The 25,040-nt window shown below is 44.2% G+C and overlaps 2 protein-coding genes across 2 annotated transcripts in view; both read left to right on the forward strand.

Moving 5' to 3' along the window:
• The window catches only part of MTCL3 (MTCL family member 3), a 427,396-nt gene that overhangs the window by 401,260 nt on the left and 1,096 nt on the right, over positions 1-25,040 (forward strand). The gene's annotated exons all lie outside the window — the stretch shown is intronic.
• The window catches only part of KIAA0408 (KIAA0408 ortholog), a 165,737-nt gene that overhangs the window by 15,182 nt on the left and 125,515 nt on the right, over positions 1-25,040 (forward strand). The window lies entirely within an intron of this gene.

The raw sequence follows: 25,040 nt of genomic DNA on the forward strand, positions 1-25,040 counted from the left end.
CGGAGCTAACACACTCCTTGAGCCCGCGAAAACACATGGTCAAGCAAAGCTAATTATAACAGATGCGGTCAAGTCTGGGCATGCGCCAGATGGACAAGAGGGAGCTATTTATAACTGTTGCTAGGCAGATTACAAGAGCAACTAACACAGAGGTCGGACTCTCCTCGTGGTGAACACGTGGCAGCATGTCAATACAAAATGGAGTCCGGACTTCGGCCAACATAATGGGGAAAACACGATAAAAGGGAAACACTAATGTTTTCAGTAAATGCTTAATCACATTCTGCCTTAATTTACAACATTTTGGGCAGGCTCCAAGTGGTGCAGAACTCAGCTGCCAGAATGATACTAAATCTTTCACCCCGTTCCCACTCCGAGCACTCTCTATATTCCCTTCACTGGCTCCTGATTAACAAACTTGCCCTCTTCAAACTTCTCTGCCTGGTGTGTAAGACCCTGCAGGGGAAGGGTCCTCTCTACCTGAGGCAGAAACTACAACCATATTTCCCGGCACGGCAGCTCAGATCTAGTGATTTATTGCTCTTGTGCCCAAAACGCATCAGAACAACGAGGCTCGTAGGCGGCGCCTTCTCATTCCTGGCCCCTTACCATTGGAATAGGTTACCTTTGTCCATCCGAGCATGTATGGACTTCACCACATTCAAAAAACTTTTGAACACCTGGCTCTTCTCTCAGCAGTCTAACTCCTCTTTGCTCCCACTCTGTGATGACACCTAGAGATCCCTGTAGGGATGAGTCATGTGCCTAATAAATGTAATAAATAAATCAATAAAAATAAATTAAACTCCAATGTTGTGTCCTTTCCATCCGCAAATAAATGAAGTCGTAGAGAGATTTAATAGGACTCTTAAGGAGGTAATGCAGTTAGCCAAGTCTGGTGGAATGGGTTGAAAAGATGAAGCAATGAAACGCCTTGAAACTTATCGGTTGACTCCTCATCAGACAACAAGTAAAACTCCCTTTGAATGTTTGAGGGGTAGAAGAAGGTCAAACTCAAATTTGGTTCCTGGGTGGATGAACTAGACTAAGGGTTGGACTGAAGCGCACAACACCAAATAGGTTGAATTGAAGGTAGAGTTGGTGGAAGTTAAAGCTCCTACTAGGAGCAGTGGGTGGTCTAAATTTACCAGTCCCATTTCTGCAATGCAATACAAACTCAGGATGAAAGGATGTGAAATATGGGAAGAATAACAGGAAAGGAAATGTGCAATGATGATGGGGATATTAACTACAGGGAAGGTGGTGAGGGTGGTTGCAACTCCGTTGTGAGAACACGAAGATCCAGTAGTCACTCTACATGGCCTCCCAAGTTTTCTCAAATATTATATTACCAAATAACCTACAAATGCACTGGACATTATAAAATGTCTGTTTAAGAAGTTGTTTTCCTTTTCCATCCTAATTAATTGCTTATTGTTTAATTTTGTTCCTTTTTATTTTGTTTCCCAAAAAGGAAGATGTGTGGTATTTTCCTTATCTACACCCTTCCCCTTTGTCTAAACCTGTTGACACCACCCAACCTCAGTTTTCTAGAATACACAGTGTGTGGGCAACAGTTGAGAGGGGGTTTTGATATGGGAAGCTGTGATGAAAGCTGTGACTGGTGTGTCTTAAATAAAAATAACTTCATCTTCAAATTGGTCTGTGTGCGTATTTCTTGGAGCACCAGATCCCACACATATTTCCACACAGACATACCCTTAGCACTCAACACTTACACCTTCTCAAGGAAGAGTAGGGCGAGGAGATTTCCTTTCACCTGAATGGGCCTGGTCTGCCTCTGACAATGCTGTCTCCACCTCCTGCCAGGAAGCCACACCAGAGAGGGCAGAACTGGTTCTGGCTGGGCACAGACACACTCTGCCTGAGAGTACCAAGGATTTTGGGCTATATGAAGTGGGGCCCAAACCCCTGAACTCTTTTGGACCAAGAAGACTGCCAAGAGGGAGAGCTGGAGAAGCTGTGAGGGGGAAATACCACTTTCCTGAGTGCTTTGTTGTGTTGGCCTGCAGTGGCTGCTTCTGTCTTGGGCAGTGAAAGAACTGGACTGAACTTTTCTGCAATCTATTTTTTGTGAGTTTCTCCAAGGGCTTGAGGTAGAGCTTGCCCCCTGTTCAAGAAGTCTCAGGAACAGCAAAGACTTCAAGTTCTTCTGCCCTCAGCACTGGGGACTGTGTGTTTTGTGCTGCAACAGAAGAAAAAGCAACCCAACGTCACTGCCGACTCCGTGTCCAGAGGGCACCGCCGCACCGCAACTCTGGTCTCACTGATGGCACTTGCTGACGCCGCCAGCGAGCCGCTGCTTGCACCTCATTCCCCGACGACGACGCTCCACGCCGAAATCGATGTCGCTGCCTGCACCGTGGTTCGAGGGCACCGCTCATAAAGTTACATGACGCACCGCCCTCATCCCGCACCGCAGCTTTGACCTACCGATGCAGGCGCCATCGACTCCAGTTCGTCAGCTGACAGTGCTTCAGCAACGACGCCGCCGCTGCTTGCACCGTGACCTGCCAGCACCACGACGAGCACCACATCACTTCGCACCGCGACCCTGATCTCACTGATGACGCCATCTGGGGCCGCCACCAAGCCGCTGCTCGCACTGTAACCTGAGCATCACACCAGCGCTCCTGACTTCAGCCGCGAGGAGTTTGATCTGCAGCGCGTGTGACTTCGAGGGCCCGACAACTCCTGCACCAACCTCCAGAACCTACGCCTGTGGACGCTGTGCTTTCGGAGCTCAACGAGAGGGTGCAGACGCCCTGCATTTCCAAAGGTACTGTTTTGCGGTTCTTCCCGACACCGTAGTTGGCCCACGATGCCGCAGTCAGCCAGAACTGTTTGGATTTGTTTGTTAAAGACGCCTTGATAGCCCCAGAGGGAGCTATCAACTTCAAGGAACTGTTTTTTAATGTTATTGTGATAACTGAAGATTTCTAAGTACTGTATTGTGTATTTGTATCGTTTTTAATCTTGTCTTAAGTATATACAAATATTGGATATTTTTTCTAAACTCGTGTGGTGTCCTTTTGTAGTGCTTACATTGAATTACTGTGGGTTATGTGCACATGCTTTACACACTGTCTCTAAGTTAAGCCTTACTGCTTGTGCCAAGCTACCAAGGGGGTGAGCATGGGTTATTTTAGGAGTGTAACTCCCTTATCCTGACTAGGAAGAAGGGTCCCTATTTCGACAGAGATACCTACCTCTACCAACTATAGACCCCGATTTCTAACACAGTCCCTCACAAGAGGCTTCCCAAAAGTCAGGACCATATCAAGCAGGAACAAGTGAGATTCAGGCATTGAAATCCCAGACAGCTCAATCTGGCAATCTGGCTCCTGAGTACTAGAGTTTAGTTACCTAAAATTACCATTGGAATGTATGAGCCTCCTTAAAGGGGGCAAGATGACCTACCATTAGATCATGTTATGCAGCTAAGTGGAAGAGATTTGGCCACTAAAGTAGTACACAGCACATTGATCCAAAAAAACCTTCAGTTCAAACCTGGTATGCTACCTCCTACACTTACAGAAAGTAGGGTTACCTTACCCCTTTATATAGCAGCACTTAGCAGCTATTGCTGCATATCTACACAACAGGGAACAGTAACCACTCTGGATAATACCTCCGAAGTCACCACCTGCTCCATTCTTGGATCTTAGTGTGGTACTTACCAGGCTCATGGGCCATTCGTATGAGTCTTTACACTCATGCCCATGTCAATTTCTCTCATCGAAAGTTGCTTTCTTTTTGTGAAATCTGTTTATTGGTTTTCAGTTGGGAGATCACAGAGACATATACAGAGTAACGCATTGAATAACCCCAGTATTTAGGGTTGAATCATATCTGTTGGAAATTACAATAAAGATACAAGGGTAAAAATAGCAGTAGTATACTATGACAAGATACGGGTGCCAATAACAACGTAATTCCCCTGAATATCACATGTAAAGCCATACAGTGAACAGTTATTCTATAACAGATTCTGAACAGAGGGACTGGGGTGCATATAGCTCCTAGTGTGTGATTGTGCATCAATCAGGGACAAAATAAACATAATCTGGGGTTAACTTTTAGTGAAAAAAAACTGGGATCCCAGTGCCGGCTCCCCACCTACCCAGACAATCCACCCTCGTACGCACCGTGTACATCAATGATTAAGTGCTACATGTGTAGTATGTGTAGGCTCTGACTGAGTGTGTAAGAGCTCATTAATGGCAGTACATCCCGGTTCTGCAGTGATAAGTGAGGGCCTAAATTTATATCGTTTTCAATAAGGACCCTAATCTGGCTGCGCACATTGGAGCTGACAACAGAGTTTTTTCTAGTGTAGAGGTATAAAGGGTATGTAAGTATGGGATAAGTGTAGGGGGGCATACGTCTTATAGAACTCTGCTGGGAGCCCATCAGGGCCAGGTGCCTTCCCTGACGCCAGTGCCGCTTTAGCATTGCGTATTTTATCAGTAACAATGGGAGGATTCAAGCGTCATGTACTGATCGGGGGTTATCATGATTATTATTATTATGTTTCTTATATAGCGCCTGAATCGACCCCCGAAGGGGTATCTCCGCGCTTGCCTTGGGAACCCGTCCTGGCTTTTCCCTGTGAAATAGCCCCTACAGGGCATCCCCAAGGTGAAAGCCAGGCATCCCGCCGCGGGGGGCCGTTGTGGAGATTAAGCAAACTTAATGCCCAGAGTTGCAGAGTGTGAACCCATGATTAGGTCAGGCACCGAAGCGAGAATTATCGAGTCCATGGACATTTGAGCTCAAGACCCTGCCGCGTCGGGAATTGAACCCTGGTCCCGGGTCTGACCTCTGCTTCAGGGTCTGCCTGCTCTAACCAGTGAGCCACACTTCTCCACCCAGTATCAAAGATAATTGACAGATCCAAAAAGTATTTCATCATCAATACATAAAAAAACAGCAGTCGAAAATACATCTTAAAATCAATGTCAAGTTAGATAAAAACCAACACATACATCAATAAAACACTAGTAAAAGAAGTTTAAAAGTTCCTGAAAAAACTGCATGGGTGGTCCTATTGCACATATGGGCATATTTACAAAGCAACGTTAAACCACATTTTGGGGCTCAACATCGCTTTGTAAATCAGGCCCCTTTACACGCATCACTTAGCCTGGAAGGGGCGTGCAATGGGTGTTGCCCCGGATTTACAATGAGGTGTGAATCTGAGCAGCTACAAAAACTAACACCATGCAAGAGCAGGCAGTAGAATGGCGCTGTGAGGAGAAAGACTTATTTCATCTCGTTTTTGCTTTTTCTATGTGTACTGCATTCCGGAGCACACATAGAAAGAGCAAAATGCCATTAAATATTATTTATGTGCAGGAAGATGTCCCTTACAGCACATAAACAATCATTAAATGATGACGATTTGCTACTTCTAAGTGTGCTGCATTCTGCAGGACACATAGAAGTAACAAATCGCCGTTAGTGATTGCTTATGTTCAGAAAGCGACACCTTCCTGCACATAAACAATCATTAGCTGCATCGCTAAATTAGCGCTAGCGCTAGGAAAAACATAGGGGTGCACCGTATTCTTGTGAATACAGCGCATCCTTCCATTATGAAAATGTCTTATCATGACTCTGCCAAATTTGCCGCAGCTCCGTGCGCCGACATTTTCCCATAATTATGCCCCATAGAGTCTTCAAAGTCGAAAAGACAGTTTGTATTTAATTGACCAAGCCACAAAAAGAAATTTGGATACAGTCACCACAATCACATTTGAGGAATAACTTTTAAAGATCCTAAGAGCATATATTCAATTTGTTAGTTCCGAAAGCTGACATAGGGACGATCTGATTGGAAAAAAAATCCTATTTACCTATAGTGAGAAACCCAGGTCAGTTGGTCGAAATAATCAGCAAAAGTAGTGATCTTGCCAGGAGATTGTAATAAATATAAACTTAATTTTTGGACTTATAAGATCGTCTAGATATAGTGAGATGCTAATTAAAATTAAATATGGGTCCTATTGAATGTTATTACGTATCATTTGACTAATAAGGTAAATGACCTGTGTCCAGAAAATTGCAATTTAGGACAGGACTGTATCTTATTCCACCAGTCATCCATAGAATCATTTACAAAAATGAATATAATATGGAGAAGAGTTAGGATAGAGATTATGGGGCAACAGGGGCATGTAGTAAAGCACCCAAGTAAATTGTGTTGGCCGTTAGCTGTCTGCCAGGTAAAAACAACAGTTTGGTCCATGTGTATCATATCTTGGGGAGCGTGTAAAGCCAGCATTTTTGCATAGAGTTTATTATTGGTGTTTTATAGATCTGTAAGTCACATTTTTGATTGAGTTTTTATCTTTTTTTTTTAACTCTCTAAAGATGCCTCATAAAATGAGTCAGGAACTTTGGCATTTTTCAGGATATAATTGTATAAAATACAGAGCCTATCTTGCAATAATTAAATTAATTGCAAGTAAAATTCTACCAGTAGGCCATGATTGCCACATCCCATTCAATTTCTAAAGCTGAATAACTCAAGTAAAGCTTTATCTTCTGTAATTGATTTAATAAGTCTGTGAATCTGGTCAGCTGCTATTGCGGCTGTAGTCTAAAATTTGCTTTCTAAAGACTGTATTAGTTCCTGGCTATAATGTTATGTACCCTGGGGCGGCAGAATTGCATACCTGTGTTGGTATTAGGGCCCATAATCTCATGTAAGACTTAAAAGCATCCACAGGGACCGCATCAGGGCCCAGGGCTTTCACTTTAGTGGACTTTTCTATGGCCAATGTAACCTCCTCAGTGCTGACCATCTGCAGGATGCCGTTAGAGATTGGGGCACATTCAATAATGGTTAAGTATTCAAAGCCAGGAATTTGAGTTTGGTTGCCTTTACTTCTATTTGAGTACTCGATCCCTGGATTGAAACTATATTTCCAAAATGTGTTACCCAATCCGTTGGTGCAACTGTAGTCTCTACCCTTGGTTCTAAATCACCTTTCCAGAACGGGGTGTTTATTACCCTCCAGAATAATGTGGAGACTTCTAAATCTGATGCCCGTTCCAAATCTGCCCTTAACTTTTCTTGTACTTTTCTTGTATGTTTCTCACCCTTTGGCCTAATTAGTTTATTTTTATACCTGAGCTCATAGTACTCACAATGCATATTTCCTGAAGCGTCACACCCCCGCCTCTACCCATGAAGTAGCCATCTCCAGTGTTGATCTAGCTAAGACGTTGTGTGTTAACACTAGACCCACAGAGAGGTAGCTTTGGAATATTGCCTCAGAGTGTACCTAGGGCATTTGAGCTTGGTATAAATGCTTGAAAGGTTCATTTTACAATCCTTTCAGTGGCAAACAAGGTCCCATGAAGGGATAGGATTAGACACATTTGTTTCTCTTAACCTAAAAGATTTGTGGAGCTTCATAGCTAAAGGAACAATATCTGATAGATTACCTCCAGATCCTCTATAACACCTAATTGAAGCTCAGTGCGAAGTTTAAGTAGAGGGTGCTAAGCCTTTAGAAGAACCTTCTTTAAAAAAATCTAGAATCATTAAAGGGTAATGAGACACTGGGTAGCAAACTGCCTCTCTACACCAGATAGAAAAGCTAGTCCAAGGCTTAGCATATGATTGCATAGTGGAATGCTTTTAGGAGGATTGTATGTCACAGGCCTCTTCCTTCTTGCAACCTAACTGTTGTAATTGTACTTGTAAATTGTATGTGTGTGTGTGTATATATATATATATATATATATATATATATATATATATATATATTTATTCACTGAAAAAACCATAGGTTTCACACATGTTATAGTTAGCTGGACATTTTACTGATAAAAAACCAATGAAATTCCCCCGTTATAGTTACTGCAGGCAACTATAACTCACGCGACCGCAATCCTCTGCTGATGCTAATACTGCATTTAGACACTTATTTGCCCATGTCTTCTTCCATTAAATTTTAGCTTTACATATATTACAAATATTTTTTTTTCATAAAGACACATATGTCATCAGCAGAAGATTGCGGTCGCGTGAGTTATAGTTGCCTGCAGTAACTATAACGGGGGAATTTCATTGGTTTTTTATCAGTAAAATGTCCAGCTAACTATAACATGTGTGAAACCTATGGTTTTTTCAGTGAATTTGCAAGGTTTTTTAAATGCTAAGTTACTTTACGCCATTCGTGGCGTGCGCGCCCAGTTAACGCAGTTCGTTCTGTGCGCGCACGGTGTGCTTCGGGCACCGTGCGCGCACAGTGAGCACGCGGTGCGCTTCTCGCACCGCGCGCCCACTTAACGCAGTTAGTGCCATGCACGCACATATATATATATATTACCTACTGGCGGTCGCCAGTAGGTAGTTATAGTTAGGACCCCTTTTCCATAGGAAATCCGCAACATTATATTTTGAATAACTTTGGCGCCGGTCGACGAATCCTCGCGAATTTCTCAAAATAGGTGGGGCGCTACGCTCCGCTCCTACCCTGAAAGTCTCGGGAGGATTCGTCAAGCGGGGGCTGAGATAAAAGGGGGGTCCCAAAACGCGTTTTTCCCATGCATTTTTCCATAGGACCTTTAGACAGGGCTACAGCCCGAACGGCTGAACAGAATTACTTGAAATTTGGCAGAGAGGTAGTCCTCAGGTCAAGGAAGTGCCTTTTGTAGGTTTGGTGTAAATCTGTTCAGTAGATTCTGAGAAAATAGCCTTTAAATCAATATATATATCTGAGCCAGCTTACGGTACGCTTACCGTAAGCTTACCGCACGCGTACGGTGGCGTGCGCGAGCGCGATTCTGATTGGCTCTTAGATCTTAGTAAACATTCGAATCGGCCGAAACCAGGAAGCGGCGGCCGCCATTTTCTCTCTCGCACTGAGAGTTAGGTTGTTAAATAAAACCAATACACATGTAAAGGAGCTGTTTTGACAGCTCACACAAACATAGCCATGATGAGGGAGTCCCCCAAGACCCCCCAAGGCCAAAAATGCCATTTTTATTTTTTCGCTAATTTCGCCGATTATGCTTACCGTACGCGTACGGTAAAAAATGTAAAAAAAAAACCACTATCCACACTCTCCCCACCCCCTGTGCTTCGCAGGCCACCAAATGTGCAGGGCTAATCAGAGGTGTGGAAAACCACAATATTTTTAACAAAAATAATAAAAGAAAAAATTATCCACACTCTCTCCACCCCGTGTGCAAATGGTGCCCGAAGGGCACCATTTGTGCATGGCTTATAAGCACCGTAAGCACAGTAAGCACCGCGTGCTTACTGTGCGCGCACGGTGCGCGAAGCGCACCGTGCGCGCACGGAACGAACTGCGTTAAGTGGGCGCGCACGCCACGAATGGCGTAAAGTAACTTAGCATTTAAAAAAACGTACAAATTCACTGAAAAAACCATAGGTTTCACACATGTTATAGTTAGGAATTAGCATTTAAAAAACCTTGCAAATTCACTGAAAAAACCATAGGTTTCACACATGTTATAGTTAGCGGAAATTTTACTGATAAAAAACCAGTGAAATTCCCCCGTTATAGTTAGTGCAGGCAACTATAACTCACGCGACCGCAATCTTCTGCTGATGACATATGTGTCTTTATGAAAAAAAAATATTTGTAATATATGTATAGCTAAAAATGTATGGAAGAAGACATGGGCAAATAAGTGTCTAAATACAGTATTAGCATCAGCAGAGGATTGCGGTCGCGTGAGTTATAGTTGCCTGCACTAACTATAACGGGGGAATTTCACTGGTTTTTTATCAGTAAAATTTCCGCTAACTATAACATGTGTGAAACCTATGGTTTTTTCAGTGAATATAATATATATATAGTGCTTACTACCCGTGACGAGGCCTTCAAGAGCTTTGCGTCAAGTAGCACGCTACTCCAGAACCAAAAATTAAAGTTTAACAGTAGATTAGTAATAAGTGTTTTTTGTGCAATAGATGTGTTAGGTTTGCACTCTTGATTTCTTGTGAGCTTAGTAGAGTTTAGAATAGGGATAGAATGATGGGAATGGACTTGAAAGAGAAAGTAGTACGTTTATTTGGAAGTATTGGTCGTATGTGCCTGTTAGTTGGGTAAAATGGCTAAAAAGGATGAGGATGTTTGGGAGTTTAAAGTAATCAAAAAGTTTAGGTATGAGTCAGAGAGAGGAGGAATGGGCAAAGGTTGAAGGCATAAAAGTCTCTATCTGTGCACCTATATGTACATAGAAACAGCAATTTTGACACTGTCTGATTTGCACATGTATCGTGTGATGTAATATACATTTTATCCGGTTATATAAATGTATTTGCCTATAACAGGAGCATAGTTCACTTCACAAAGACGTGTATAATGACAAACTCATCTCCATACTGTGAAAAGCATAGTTTGTCTTGTCTGTGTATACTGTTGTGGTACACTGTTGTGTATAGTCATGTGGGAAACAGCCAGCTCTTGATTAGTCTTATAAAGCTGAGATGGTTTTCAGTAGAACATATGTTTATGGGTAGTGAATTCCATCATTTGGGTGTTTAAACATAGAAAGATGTTCCGCCCATGCTTTTTCTTGATTGTAGGAATTTTGAGACGAAGAGCTATTTTCCACCTTAGGTTCCTTTGTAGTATGCGTTTGTTGATTGTCTTCCTAATGAAGAGTGGTCCCTGCCATGTATTGCTTTGTGTGTGATACAAAGCAGGTTCACGGTAGGTCTTCTAGGAACTGGTAACCTGTTCAGGGCCCTCAAGGCGGGGATATGTGTGCTTGTGGCTTTACATGTAGGAGGAGTCTAGCAGAAACATTTTGAATCCTCTGTAATCTTCTCATAGTTGACAAAGGTGACCTGTGATAAAGACCATTAGTGTCATTAATTTTTGATAGGCTAGTGAGATGGTAGCTTGAACCTTGTGGGGACATTCTTGGTGCAGCAATATGTGCCACAGTGTTTTCATTGTGAGAAAGCTTGATTTACCTACCTTAGCCTCTTGTTAATTTATTGACTGCTTTGAGTCCATGTTAATTTAGAGATTTCCTACCTCTGGGTTATTGGTTGAGGAGGGTGTGAGCGCTTCTTGAGCAACAACCACAATCTTTCAGGATGAAACACAAAAAGTCACTAAATTAACCTGTGCTTAACCAGTGCACAACTCAGTTAGGCTTAACTTAGAGGCAATGTGTAAGGTATTTTTGCAGCACTTCACCAGTAATAAAGTGAAAACACAACACAAGAAATATCCCACACCAATTTAGAATAAAATAGAGTAAAATGTAATAAATTATTTGTCACCAAAATGAAGATATGCAATTTTTAAGATTTAGGTACAAAGAAGTGCCTAGAAGCACAAAATGCCAAGTGTGGTTATCTGGTCGATCCGGTCCAGGACAAAGTCACAAGTTTGAGCGTGGGGTGGATACAGAGACCAGTTAGACCCACTGAGAATTGTTCCTTTTGTCCTGGATGGGGGGCATTGGACCGTGCAGCGAGGAGCAATGTAGGGTCCTGCATCGACTTGCGTCACGCTGTGTTGGTTCAGATGGGAAGCTGCAATGGCTGCTTCAGTTTAGGTTTCACTGCATCGGTTCTGATGGAGACCACAGCTGGGCTGGCAAAATACCTTCATCCCCACTTCGGAGGGTCCAGGACAAAGGAGGCAGCGCTTGGGGGGTTAGGCCCCACAGTAGGCAGAGTGTAGGTGTTGGAACCCTTAGAGTCACTTTGGTGGTCCTAAGTTCAAGGTGCAGGTCCAGTCCTTCTTCCTCAGGCAGCAGAGCAGTCCTTCTTGCAGGCAGAGCAGCTGGGCAGTCCTTCTTGCATCAGGGCAGCCCCTCTTCCGAGTCTTCCACAGGTCCAGATGTGACCTGAAGAGTTGGGTCTGAGTGTCCAATATTTATACTTGTTGGCCACTTTGAACTGGAAGAAGCTTCTGGAGCTTCCCCCCACAAAGTTGTCCGGAATGTCCTACCTCCTTGCCCTAGTCCCAGTCTATCTAGTTACACTATAAGCTAGTGTGAACTCCTTTGTGAGTGTGTTGGGCCAGTGCCTTTGAAGTACAAGTGTAGTAGGTGACAGCTCTGCCCCCTCATTAAGCCAGGATGGCTCATCCTGCCAACATCTAGACCCTCTATTGTGATGCTGTCTACGAGGAATACACAAAAGCCTACTGCAAATACACCTAGTCAGTCAGTCAATCAAATCTTATATGGCAGTAGTGCCATAAAAGTGCATCACACAAGAATTTTAAACGAGCAGTGCAAATTAAGAATGAAAATAATGATTACAATTGTCTAAAACACGGACGATCCATAATTCATGGTTAGGTGAAACAGTCAAAAACAGATAAAAACCGTCCTAAAAAATGTCAGCTTACTCTGTACAACACAAAGAGATGAGGATCATAACAAAATCTAAACAGGCGCTGGTTAAGAATATATTTTTCTAAGAATTGATAAACATCTGATAAAGCTAATAACAGCACAGCAAACTTCAACAGAACCCAACTGCTGTAAGTACGAGCAGCCCTTTTTGTATGATCTAAAATTAAGGGGACATAAAATTGGAACTAAAAAGCATGAGTTCAAGTACTTCCATTAAAGAATAAAAGATCATAATATGTACTGTACACCTATCTAGGTACACCACATAGAGGTCATGACTCAGTCTAGCAGAATTCACCAGCAGTGTCTGGGCTGGTCCAGTTCTAACTGGTCAGCTGGCCTCTCTCAGGAAAGAGGGCTTTTGTAGCTTTTCCCAACAGCAGATGCAGTCCTTCGTATGTCTCCCAAAAGTCTATCACTGTTCTGAAGAGGGTACCGGGGAGCCACATTTATCCCCAGTGCGTGCCTGTGGGTGGGGGAAACTCCTGGACACTTCCTAACCATTGGGGTAAACGTTTCCAGGGGTGAGCCTATCCATTTTTGCTGCACTTCCTGTGTTTCTTACTGTAAACTATTCCACAGTGCCCCTCTCTACTGAACACCAACATAGTAGAACCATTCTTGTCCTGTGCAGAGCTCCCTGTGCCAAGGTGTGATACAGTAAAGCAGTGCTTTCCTATGGAAGAGCCAGACTTGCAACAGTGAAAACCGACTCTGGGGCGTTTTCACTGCCAGAACATGTGAAACATAAAATATACATGCCATACTTTTCAAGTACCATGCACCTGCCTTATGGGCATTTAGGGCCTACCTCAAAGGTGACTCAGAATTATTAAAAAGGAAGATTTAGACCTGGCAAGAGCTATATTTTGCCAGATTGGATTGGCAGTTTCCAAACTACATACCCAGGCTCCAGGGCCAGGACTGGAGACATACTTTGCAGTGTCACTTTAGTGGCGGCACAACATGTGCAGAAATTCTCTAATAATTTTACATACAGGCCTTGTACAATGTTGTACAATATTCTATAGACTTATAGTATGTTAAGTATGCCAACTAGGTGTATATTAAATTGATATTCTTTTAGGGGTCAAAGCACATACACTCGAAAGCAGTGTCCCAGTGTGCATATTCCAAAAATGATCAGAAGAATCTAGCAAAAAATGAGGATAACCAATTAAACAAGCATTGCCAAATGCAATAGTTTCGCCTATGTGATTAACAAGTTTCTTTTTTTGTAAGTTTTAGCTGGGTAAGCTAAAATGAAATGCAGCCATCAATGTTCACCAACCATATCATAATCTTTTCTCTGACAAACCCTTGCTGTGCCCCAAAGCCTGTGAAATGTAATACTGCAATGCACAGCATCTTTGAAGCTGCAAGGACACTTTACACCCATTTCTCCCTGCACACCTACATGGTGAAAAATACTTGTATATTGTCTGGTCTGTGAATGGCAAAAAGAATGCAGTGGCCACAGGTGCTTTGGTAAAAGTATATGAACATCTTCCTACGGTAGTTAGGGCTGCAGCCATACACTGTCTTGTGAACCGTACAGTGTACCTTAAACAGGCCGCTTTCCAGAATCTGAGCTGGCAACCTTCTACCAGCGCATGTAGTCTGAGTATGTTACTGCAGTGGTTGAGGTTGCTGCATGGTTCTGAGCACTTAGTATCTCCCTTAGAGTTTTTTTTTTACAAGCTGTTACAGATGATTTAACAGCAGTTCAGGTGGTGCACTATGACAGCTGGTGTGCTCCCTGAATAACAAATCCACGGTATCGATGGGACAGTGGTGTGATACAAAATGATACGGCCTCCCTGCAGAATGTGGTCAAGGGCCCCTGACACTCCCATAGTCTCATGGATGTTCATATGTCTTTGGCTGAAAGGTAGTTGGCACTCTGCATCGCTGGGGCCTGCGTTTACTCCTCTGCAGTGAATAAAATGAGACAGACGTGGATGCGATAAAACAATAGCAGCACATGCAACACACAGTGCTAACTTAAGATGTGCACAGCATTGTATCGTTTAAATCCTCTCATGGGAGTAAGTGCTGTAAGTGTATTCATGCTCAGCCCATGGTAATGACTCCCAAGCATGTCAGCCTTTTTCTGTGAAACGTTCAAGTAGGACTGAGTAACAAAAAAGTGGCATGTAAAGACATGACAATGAATCAGATGACTTCCTATCTGGGGTTGTGGGAACATATAACAATGATGGATGAAGGGTCGAAAATGAATGCGCCGGCAGGCAAGGCGCACTGTGCACGACTGCCACCCCAGCATTCTTGTGAATTCAGTGTAATTGTAATTATATTTATATAGCGCTTACTACCCCTGACAAGGCGTCAAAGCACTTTTTGGTGAGTAGCACGTCGCTGTCTGCCTAATGTAGAGATGACCATAACATCAGTTAATTATTAATTCAATATATATTAACAATTACTATTACCTGTTACCCAAGCCATTCTTATAGCTTTGGGGGCCTGAAATAGTCCGAATTGTCCGACCTGTTGGAGTGTGATGGTTAGTAGTTGTGTTGTTACTATCATTGACAGCATGGCAGGGGCAATGTGTGGTGCAAGCTGCAGTGGCCACCTGACGAGAGCCCTAGCACGTATTAAGCAGTGTAGAATGAACTTGGAGAAGTTAGGCGGTTGGGGCAGGGTTCTAATAGGACAGGGCAATCGGTCTGATGAGGCCCGGTGGGTCTGATTGGAGAATTAATGGGGTTTCATTGGACAGATTGTGGGTCTGATGATACAGACTGAGGTCTAAGGGCATGAGTCAGTGGTCTGATACCAGTGCGGACGTCTGCTGGGTGGGGGGGGGAACTGAAGGTAGGCCCTCTCATCTCTCTTTAATGAGATATCGCTATAGTCTGAATCTCCTGAAGCCCGTATCCTATGCTGGATGACGCCTCCCCCCACAACTAGGAATCCCAAAACCCCAAGCCCCCATTGTTGGGTACCCTGGCCAGACCCTCCACTTCTCTCTGCCCTGCTCAATCCGCATGTCTGGCTACTGATGCGGCAAAATTTAGTGTCATGGGTGCATGCATTTTCGTGTATGTGCATTTATGCCTGTATGTTGCTTGGTGTCTTGTAGTGTGTGTATATGTGTGTGCACACGCATGAGTGCCTGAGCACATGCCTTTGTTTTTGTGTGTTTATGCATTTGTGTGTGTGTGTAACGGTGCCTTGAGTTCTATGTCTCTGTGTGCATGTACTGCACCACACCACATCTCCATGCTACAGGTGATTTATAGTTACTTGCCTGTTTTGTTGTCTTGGCTCATAAGAAGAAACGTTCTCTGGCAGATATTGCCTTGTTTTGTAGTAGTGCATGCAAACTTGCAAAATGAGCACATTTTATTCACCACTAAGATTTTCAAAACAAAACGTATTTAAGAAAAATTGTGGCATATATCACGTTTTGTATACCTTTGCAAGGATAGTTTTTGAAGAAACGCTTGTCTATGTGGACTGCTTGCATGTTTCATCTGATGATCTCATCACTTGAAGCCCCCTGCTGCTTATATGACAGAAGGTGGTGGACTGGACACCAGAGAAACAAAGCACATATCCATGCACGTGGCACTGTAAGCAATGACACCAACATGGCTGGATCTGTCAGCAATGGTATCTGTACTGGCAAGCGGGCCCGTTAAGGCCTGGCCAGCTTTGATCCATGTTCCCTTACTCAATCAGTGACCTTTTTGCCATTGCAGACTAACGTAAGCTGCCACTGATGATGACCCAATTTCCTTGTCATCGTTTGGAGTGAAGAGGGAGAAGACAGACTAAATAAAATGCCTCATTCAGTGTCAAGGGAGCTGCAGCTGAGCTCATCTGCATGGTCGTTCCTCGCAGGCATGCAGCGACCTAAGAGCAAACGCATAGCAGGAAGCAGAAGGGATTACGAGCGTCAAAGCAGAGCAAGTGTAAAGTGCGAGTCATTTGCTACCTGACAAGAAAAAAAAAATTAGTCATTGCAGTGCAAACACATGCACTCATATGTGTTTGGAAGCAAGTAAAAACAGTGTGTTAGAAAAAAAAGATGGCCGGTGCTCTTTTGGAATGCATAATGTGTTAAAAGGTGGTTCTGACACTATGGGCCGCCCTGATTTTTCGCTTTTTGAGCACCTAATTGTTGAGCTTTTACTGTGGGGGAGCCTCATAAGTTGGGACTCACCCACAGTGAACTCAGGATGTAAGTGACTGCATGGGGATTTTACTAGTGTCCCCCTGGCTTGACCAGGCCACTGCACAGCAGCTGGAGTAAGGGACACCGGGCTGGTTACATGCAGACACATGTGTGCATGCGTGTGCACACGTGTACGGGCTGCGCAGGGGAGATTCCTAGCGTGCGCAGTCCAGGAGCAGCTACAAAGTGAATGGTGTGGCAGGACTTATGCAGTATTGGGTGGTGACATGGAATAGGCTTTATACACTGGAAAGAAACATGCCAGGGAAAGTCAGTGTGTTTTACTGTGTTTTCGCTTCATTATTCCCCTATGGGGATGTGGGGCCCATGGCTATATTAACTTCCATTAGGCCTACAGATTCCAGACACGCACTTAAGTCCAATGTAGCGAATGAGAAAATAAGTATTCTGCAGAGTCCAAAGACATATTTGTACTGCTTTTGGGTCATCTAGAACTGTCATATTTCTCTGAGCCAGCCAGGACCAGACCCAGGCTGAGGGCTGACCTCAGCTGGATAGATTGATAACCTTTCTTCCACAAGCTAGGGCCTCCTCTCCTCTCCACGAAGACAAGATGGGATGGGCTACAAGCTCATCCGTTAGCAGCTGTCACTGGGTGCCAGGCACCAGGCTGCACCAAGGAGGGAAGGCAGCGTGGGGGGAAGAGGCTTCAGAGACACTGGAGGACGCCATTCTGAACAAACCCAGAGGCTGGACAAGAAGGAGGGAGCAGGGGCAGGAAAGTGATGTGTCGCTGTTTGATAGGACCAACAGGGACTTCCTACCAGCCCCCTACTCAACTTTTAAAAAGTGCTTGCACAGGAAGAGAAGCTCTCTCTGGGGTGTGGTCTGCTGAGGCTGAAGGTGCTGGAGCCTGGCGCAATGGGCAGTTGGAAGGAGAGACCCCCTGACTGCCCCCAGGACCCTAACAGCACCAGAAGAAGAGGCCAGGACCGGTGCGCAGGAGCAGTGGCCTCTGCGCAGGTAGAAGAGAGGCCATGAGGAGAGCCAGGCGAAAGGATGGCGCAGGGAGCCAGTGAAGACAGCTCCCTGCTGAATCCACCCTCTCAGAAAAGAGACCCCCTGACTGCCCCCAGGACCCTAACAGCACCAGAAGAAGAGCCCAGGACCGGTGCGCAGGAGCAGTGGCACCTGCGCAGGGAGATGAGAGGCCAAGGAGGAGAGCCAGGCGAAAGGCTGATGCAGGGAGCCAGTGGCTGGGGCTGGTAAAGAGGAGAATGAAGCGCCCCATAATGCCTCGCCAGGCATTTGGAAATCTGCCGTTTTGGTGCTTTGTGGCCCCCAGAGGAGGGGGGTCACCCTCACTTGTGAAAAGGTGCTGGGGGAGCTGCTGGAGAAGCGCAGTCTTCCCCCCCAGCACGAAGAAAAGTCCCACCCTCAGTGTCATGGGGACCTAAAGGAAACTACCCCTCAAGGGCTCAGCTAGCATTTAAACACATTCTAGGCTGGTACTTTTGTTCTACAGCTGAGGGTGTGTGGAGAAGTGCGTCATGAAGTGAAGGGCTGAGTTGGGGATGTGTGAAGAAGTGCATCCCCTGGAGGTGAAGTGGTGTAATTGCACCGAAATGCATTTACTAGTGGTTATTCTTTTTTAGGTGGACTGAAAGTCACATGTGTAAAGTGAAGTACCTGTGTAAGGTGATGTTAAGCTAAATGGAGTTATGTTGCTGGACCTTCCTGCTAGGAGTCTGGCTGTATTTACGTAATCCCATGCTTTTACCTGTGATTCCTTTTAAAGTGAAGAGGTGCACTGCAGGAGAAGTGTAGTTGCCAGGAGTACTGCTTTTGAAGGGACTGTAAGTCACATGTGTAAGGAGATGTCATAAGCCAAGTGGGGTTATGTTGCCAGACAGTCCTGCTAGGGTGTCTGGCTGTATATGCGTAACCCTGTGATTTCATCTGTGATGCCTTTAGGGGCTATAATTGCAATGCATTTAAATGATCAACCAAGGTGATGAGTACTGTCATTCTAAAGTGTGCGTAAACATGGATTCTTGCTGCTGCGCTTAGGTGAAGACCCCAGACTGCTAGCCCTTAAGATATAGAGGTGCATACTTTATGGTCAGTAGGAGATGCTCAGTCAGGGTCATGTGTCACCAAGGCAGGTTTACCCTTTTTTAATGCTTGTTGATGTAATGTGGTGGGTCTCCACTGGGATGGTGCCAGTGCGCAGGGCCTTCGCTCCAGGTTATGTTCAACTATCTGCATCGGGGGAAAGTGGATGTGCATACATGGGAGTGGTGGTACTTGACCCCCCGCGGGAGGGGTGGAGATGTTATGCAATGTCACAAAGTAATTCCAACAGCTTATGTATATTTGTAAATTGGTGCTTAGTATTGAGTAGTGTGTGTTTAATAAATGTACTCTTACTTTTATAAAGCAAAGTACAGACTGGACAATCAATTATTGAGTGTTATTTTTGTGCACCTGCAAATGGCGATTACTAGCCCACACCACCTCCCTTGAGTAAGCCTCAGACTGCTCTGCAACGCTACCCTCTGAGAGTCAGGCACTAAAATTGGGTGTTTGGTTCCCAGTGAAGGACAAATGTAATCATGTTATTTGTGCAGGCCTCACAGATGCTGCCTCGTTTTCCAACATTATAAAAATGCCTTTTAATTGTGCGTTCCAAAGAAGTCCCAGCCATCTTATATGCTGATCATCTCTATTCGAGCAAAGAATGTAGTGCAAGGGCTAGAGCGGGGACCTTGAAGCTGGAGAACAGGGTTCGAGTCTGGGCAGGGGGCTCAACTTCCTGCAATTCTGGGCAAATCACTTAATTCAGCTGGTGCTCATGTAAAGCGCCCCAATACCTTTACACTATCTTAAATTGATAAAATAAAAGAACGAACAGCAGGAGGGGTTTGGGAAACATGCTTTCTCATTAAATGCGTGCAGCCACAGGAGATTAGGGAAAGAACAGAGGACAAACAAAACGTGCACAGGACAAGCACTGTGCACGCAAAAGCTAAAAGAAAAAGTTTGACAAAGCAGATGAAAACAGTACCTGGGCCCTGGGACACTGATAAGAGAAGCAAGCACACGAGGAACAACAGGAAATAGTATGCTTCAGCCAATAGAAACAGAGTAAAAGTTGGTGGCAAGCTCACGAACCAATCAAAAGTGAGGGCGGGATGTAAGCCCCTTTTAAGATTTATATTAAAAACTATAGATTTCTCAAGCACAGTGCAAGTGATGTGCAGGAGAAACTTAAAAAGGGCATTTTCTTACAGTCACAGGCTAGTGAATGTAATTATCTTCAATCTTGCACCAGCCAATGCCTGAATTTTGGGCTTTTTATTTTTTAACTCTTACATGTGGTTATTACTTCTTGTGCAGCTAGTGTCATGGGTGCTTTCTTTTGCAGAATTCTGGTTGCTGGTGCCAACCAACTGGGACATAGTTGTGAATTCTAATGTAGCTCCCCGTTGGTTTCCTGTATGTGTCTCAACAAGTATGCTGCTGGGTAGGTCATTGATTGGTTGCGGTTTTGTTTGCCTGATAGTGTTGGTGCTACCCATATCCAAGTCCTGTTGTTTTGCGTTTTTCTTTGCTACACCAATACGACCTTTCCATTGCACTAGTGAGTTTTGATTTAGTTATGAATAAGACATTGCTCGACTTCAAGCTAGATTTCATCCATGGAAGTTTGTATAGCGCTGTTCGGATTGGATGGTATCATGTTCGAGCACCAGTATATATGAATAGCTGTATTGTTTGGTAATGTAGTCTTGGGTACATGCTTTTGGGTATATTGCTCGGTCTATGATAATCAAGCGTTGCCTCTATGTGCATTTTGCATGCCCTTTGCCATCTTATTCTTTCCCTTGTTATGAATGGCTCTCATAGTGCGCCTCCAGCCTTTATTTCAGTTTCTGAAAGTTATAACTCCTTGCTATAACATACAACAGTTGATAACAAAACTGGTTATCAACTGATGTGATGGCATAAAGGCCTTCCAGACCCCGCGACAAAGCTGTGTGAGAGCCTGTCTGCGCAGCTCTGCTTGTCAGCTTTGACTGAAAGCAAAAAGCACAGCTGTGGAAGCAGGAAGGAAAGCAGGGAAGGTAGTGGGTTTTGGTTAAGGATAGCAGGTAAGATGTTTATTTTTCACATTTGTGTCAGGGAGGAGAGGGCATGTTACATATGGCTATCCCATTATCCTCTGCCCTGCTCAGTAGTTGAAGGCAGGGGAGGGTGATTTGTGTGCAAAATTCTTTATTCATCTTAGTACAATTAATTAATTTTGATATGGACCTCCTACATAGGTCCACAAAAATACACACACAGATTAAACAAGAAATACTTTACATACAATAAGTAATTGATTGATGATTTTTTTGGTCGTGCATAACATAACTGTCACCGACCCAAGCAACACATACTACCGGGATGCGTATAATGAAGGACTTATTGGGTATACTGAGGTTGGAGTGTGTTCCAGATACTACAGTCTCGGTGTTTCGCTCTCCTCTGGGTTTTCGTCTTTGGTGGTTGTGGTTTTTCCCGCTTTGTCCCATTCCTGCATCTGCTTTGGCCCTCTTTAGTGTTGCACGTCCCCTCAGGAAAGGAGAGTAAGGAGAGGCTGTCAGTAGTGCTCTCTGCCCTTTCTTGTCTGTTAGACCACAGTTTCAGCCCTCCCTTCCTAGGTCCCCTACCCCTCCTCCGAACCGGTGGGATCTTTGGTGTTTCTACACACCAATTGCGGCGTGTTGTTACTGGAGGGTTCTTAGCCCTTAAATGCTCCCCTTCTGAAAGCCCCCCCACATGTGGATATATACAGTGACGTACCCTTTTCTGTGCCTTGATGCCGTTAGTGATGCTGAATTGTGGTATCTTGTATTCGTTGCCATGCATCTTTCCTGCTTCCCTGCCTTGCTGCTCAGCCAGAGTGCATGTGTTCTGTGTGGATGTGTTGTAGAATGCTGGTGCATGTGATGTAATGGAATGTTGGGGATGCCTGGTGGAGGAGTGTGAGTTGGAAGGATGGGCTGAGCAGCAAGGGAGCTGCTCCTGGTGGGGTTCATATATGCTGATCTTACCATCTACAATCTTAATCAATAAACCATCTTCATTTGATTTACATCTCGGCATGAATGGACTTATTTATATTATAACATGAATGAGGATGACAGTGGCTCCCTAAGGGAGAGGAATGGCAAACGATCCTGTTTCATCCCTCTCCTCACTTACCCCTCCCTAGTGCCCCGTGAATGTCACCTGTCACCACCACCCACCCAGCATGTGCCCGGTCCCCCGCAGCACTTGCCTGAAGCCGTGACCCGCTGACAGGGTCACGGCTGCCTCGTCCTTGGAGCCTCCCTCCGGGGATGCCTCTTCTGTCTTCATGGTGCTCTCACTCTCCTCCTCGGGGCCTCCGACCTCCTCCACTCCGTCTTTCGCCCTAGTCGTCCGGTCTCTGTCTTCCGGTCTCACTGTAGTATGCTCTCTTCACCTTCGGAGCATATAAAGAAGTCACAGGAACTGTATATTCAGTAAAAGTAGAATTTATTCTCAGAGGAAAGAACCCACGACATATCCCAACAAGATCCAGTCTTCATCTGCCTTCCCACAGAGATTCTAGATCCCCAGTAACATTCTACCTACAGCTTACCTAGATACATTCCATAAAGATACACAACACATTAGCTAATACAATATAATCTACTTACTACACACCCTCCCCTTTATACATAACAGAAATTTAAATAATTCACAAACATTACAGAAGATACATAAAAGAAATAAAAAACAACAAAAATAAAATAACTCAAGTCATGACATAATCACGAAAGCGATAAGGTGCAGAACGTAATCTTGAATCACCAATATTTCTACCACTACCCTCACCTTCTCCCCTTTCAGGAATTACACGAGGAGAAACTGGACATGGAACAATCTCCCTAGAATCACCCTGACACAAATCAGAACGAGAATGAAGGGAGGAACCTGAACGAGTACCAATATTGTCACAAACACCAAACCAATCCTGATTCGAAATATCTGTGACAACAGGAGTATTCTTACTTTCCAAAATGATAGCTGCTTGTTTATCAGTGATTTTTATAAGTGCATTCTTATTCCACCAACCTCTATCTTGCAGCATAGCAGACCCCCGAGAAACAGCAACCACTTGAACAGGAGATGAAAACTTTGAGTGACCCTTAGAAACTTTAATGGGTTTCCGAAGAAGCGTTAGAAGTCTCTGCTAAAATCTTGGATGATGTGACAGAACATTCAATACTCTTAGCAATAGTAATCACTTCGTCTAAAGTAGGATTTTTGCAAGTTAGTATGCGTTCCTGTATTTTTTTGTTGTAACAATTAAAAACAAGTTGGTCTCGAAGCGCTGTCTCTAAATAGGACCCAAATTCACACTTTGTAGCCAACACCCTCAAAGTAGCTAAATAATCTTCAATGGATTCTTCTGCAGACTGTTTTTGTTTAAAAAAAACATGTCTTTCGATCATTATTGATGGCTCATCTTTATATTGTTTACCCAAACGAGCTAAAGCTTCTGAGTAAACATTCCAAGAATCGTCAGCTGAAGGATTCGTGACAGTAGGAAGACTATCAAACACTTGTTGACCAGCATCACCAAGATGATTAAATAATATGGCTCTTTTCCTAGAAGCAGAATATTCAAGAGCATCAATGGCTTCCAAATAGTTAGTAAAGACTCTTAACCACTTTGGCCAAGGAATGGGTGGCTTACCCACAACCTTTAAAAAACACGGAGGAGCCACAATACTTTCATTAGATCTTGCCATAGTGCAGAACTCAAAACACAGAAAAAAAAAACAAAAAAAAACTTGAAGACAAAACACACCTGAGAGTTAATCCGTTCTGTGGCCAATGCTGATAGTGATGATGAGAGAAATAATTAATTTATTTTAAAAAAAACGAGAAAAAACGATGTTTTGATGAAATACACGAACCGAATAACGTGTCCGTGATGATTTGCAAGGCAAGCGATCCCAACCTTACAAAATGGCCGCCAAAACGTGATGATGCAATCGCGCATAGACGTCACTTCTTTGTTGCCGCTTCCGATTGAGCTGTCAGCAGTTGAAACACGAGCGCGGACCTCCAAAAGAATCAACGCGCTGTTTGAATGATGCTGAGGCGTAACGGGTAAGGCATCTGGCAAAACCAACCAAAATAGATATTGTCGATGTACTCACAGCCTCGCATGCGAATTTTAAGCAGGATATCAGCGTCGGTGGGTTTTTCCTTTCCAGCTGTGACCAACTGCCACTTTTCCACAGTTCAAAACAGAACAAAATCTTACGAAGTTACACAGATCCCATCCAGTGCGTCGCCAAAATATGTAGTATGCTCTCTTCACCTTCGGAGCATATAAAGAAGTCACAGGAACTGTATATTCAGTAAAAGTAGAATTTATTCTCAGAGGAAAGAACCCACGACATATCCCAACAAGATCCAGTCTTCATCTGCCTTCCCACAGAGATTCTAGATCCCCAGTAACATTCTACCTACAGCTTACCTAGATACATTCCATAAAGATACACAACACATTAGCTAATACAATATAATCTACTTACTACACTCACTTACTCCGTCTCCTACACTGCTTTGCCACCCTTGTTCTCCTCGCTCCGTCCTCCTTCTTGCTCCGTCTTCCTCCTCGCTCTTCACGCCGTTTTCCTCCTCGCTCCTATCGTCTTCCGGGACACGCGCTCTTGCCTGGTTTATCCTCCCTGATGTAACCAGCAACGGCTGGGATAGGAGTCTTCCGGTGCCCCCGGGGTATGCAGGGTCATCCTTCGAGGAGACCCCATCACAATAACACTATAGATGGGTAAAAAGTAAATTAAAGGGTTGTTTTTCACCTTAGGATTCTGAGTTACATCATAGAAAACACAGGCTTCACTCTCATTGACTTCATGATGTCCCTCAAAACTCCTTGGTGAAAAACACACCAGTAATTCAGTTTCCCATCTATAGTTATATATGTCATGCACGGCTTCCATCGGAAGCCTCTATCATTTACACCAGATTCTACATTTGGTAACGCACTGCTATAACCTGGAAGCAGTTGTTAGCAAAGCGCGTTACCCACTGTTGCTACGTCATAAAGGCCTTCCGGGCTAGGCTCACCGGGCTCTCTGGGAGCCTGGCAGAGCAGGACCACTTGTCTGCTTTGTCTCAAAGCAGGAAGCATAGCTTCAGGAGGGGGAAGGATGACGGGGAGGGTGACCAGGGTCGGTTAAGGATAGCAGGTATTTTTTTTTACATTTGAATTAGGAGGAGAACTCATGTTATGTATGGCTCCCCCATACATACCATGGCCCCTCAGGGTTCTGACTGAATCATAGACAACTCGAACTTCGCGCTCGTTGTCTCTTGTTGTCTTGGTGTCACCTAGAACCCCTAAGTGAAAAACATCGCAGTAATT

Source organism: Triturus cristatus, chromosome 6, assembly GCF_964204655.1.
Source record: "Triturus cristatus chromosome 6, aTriCri1.1, whole genome shotgun sequence".
NCBI classification, from domain to species: Eukaryota; Metazoa; Chordata; class Amphibia; order Caudata; family Salamandridae; genus Triturus; species Triturus cristatus.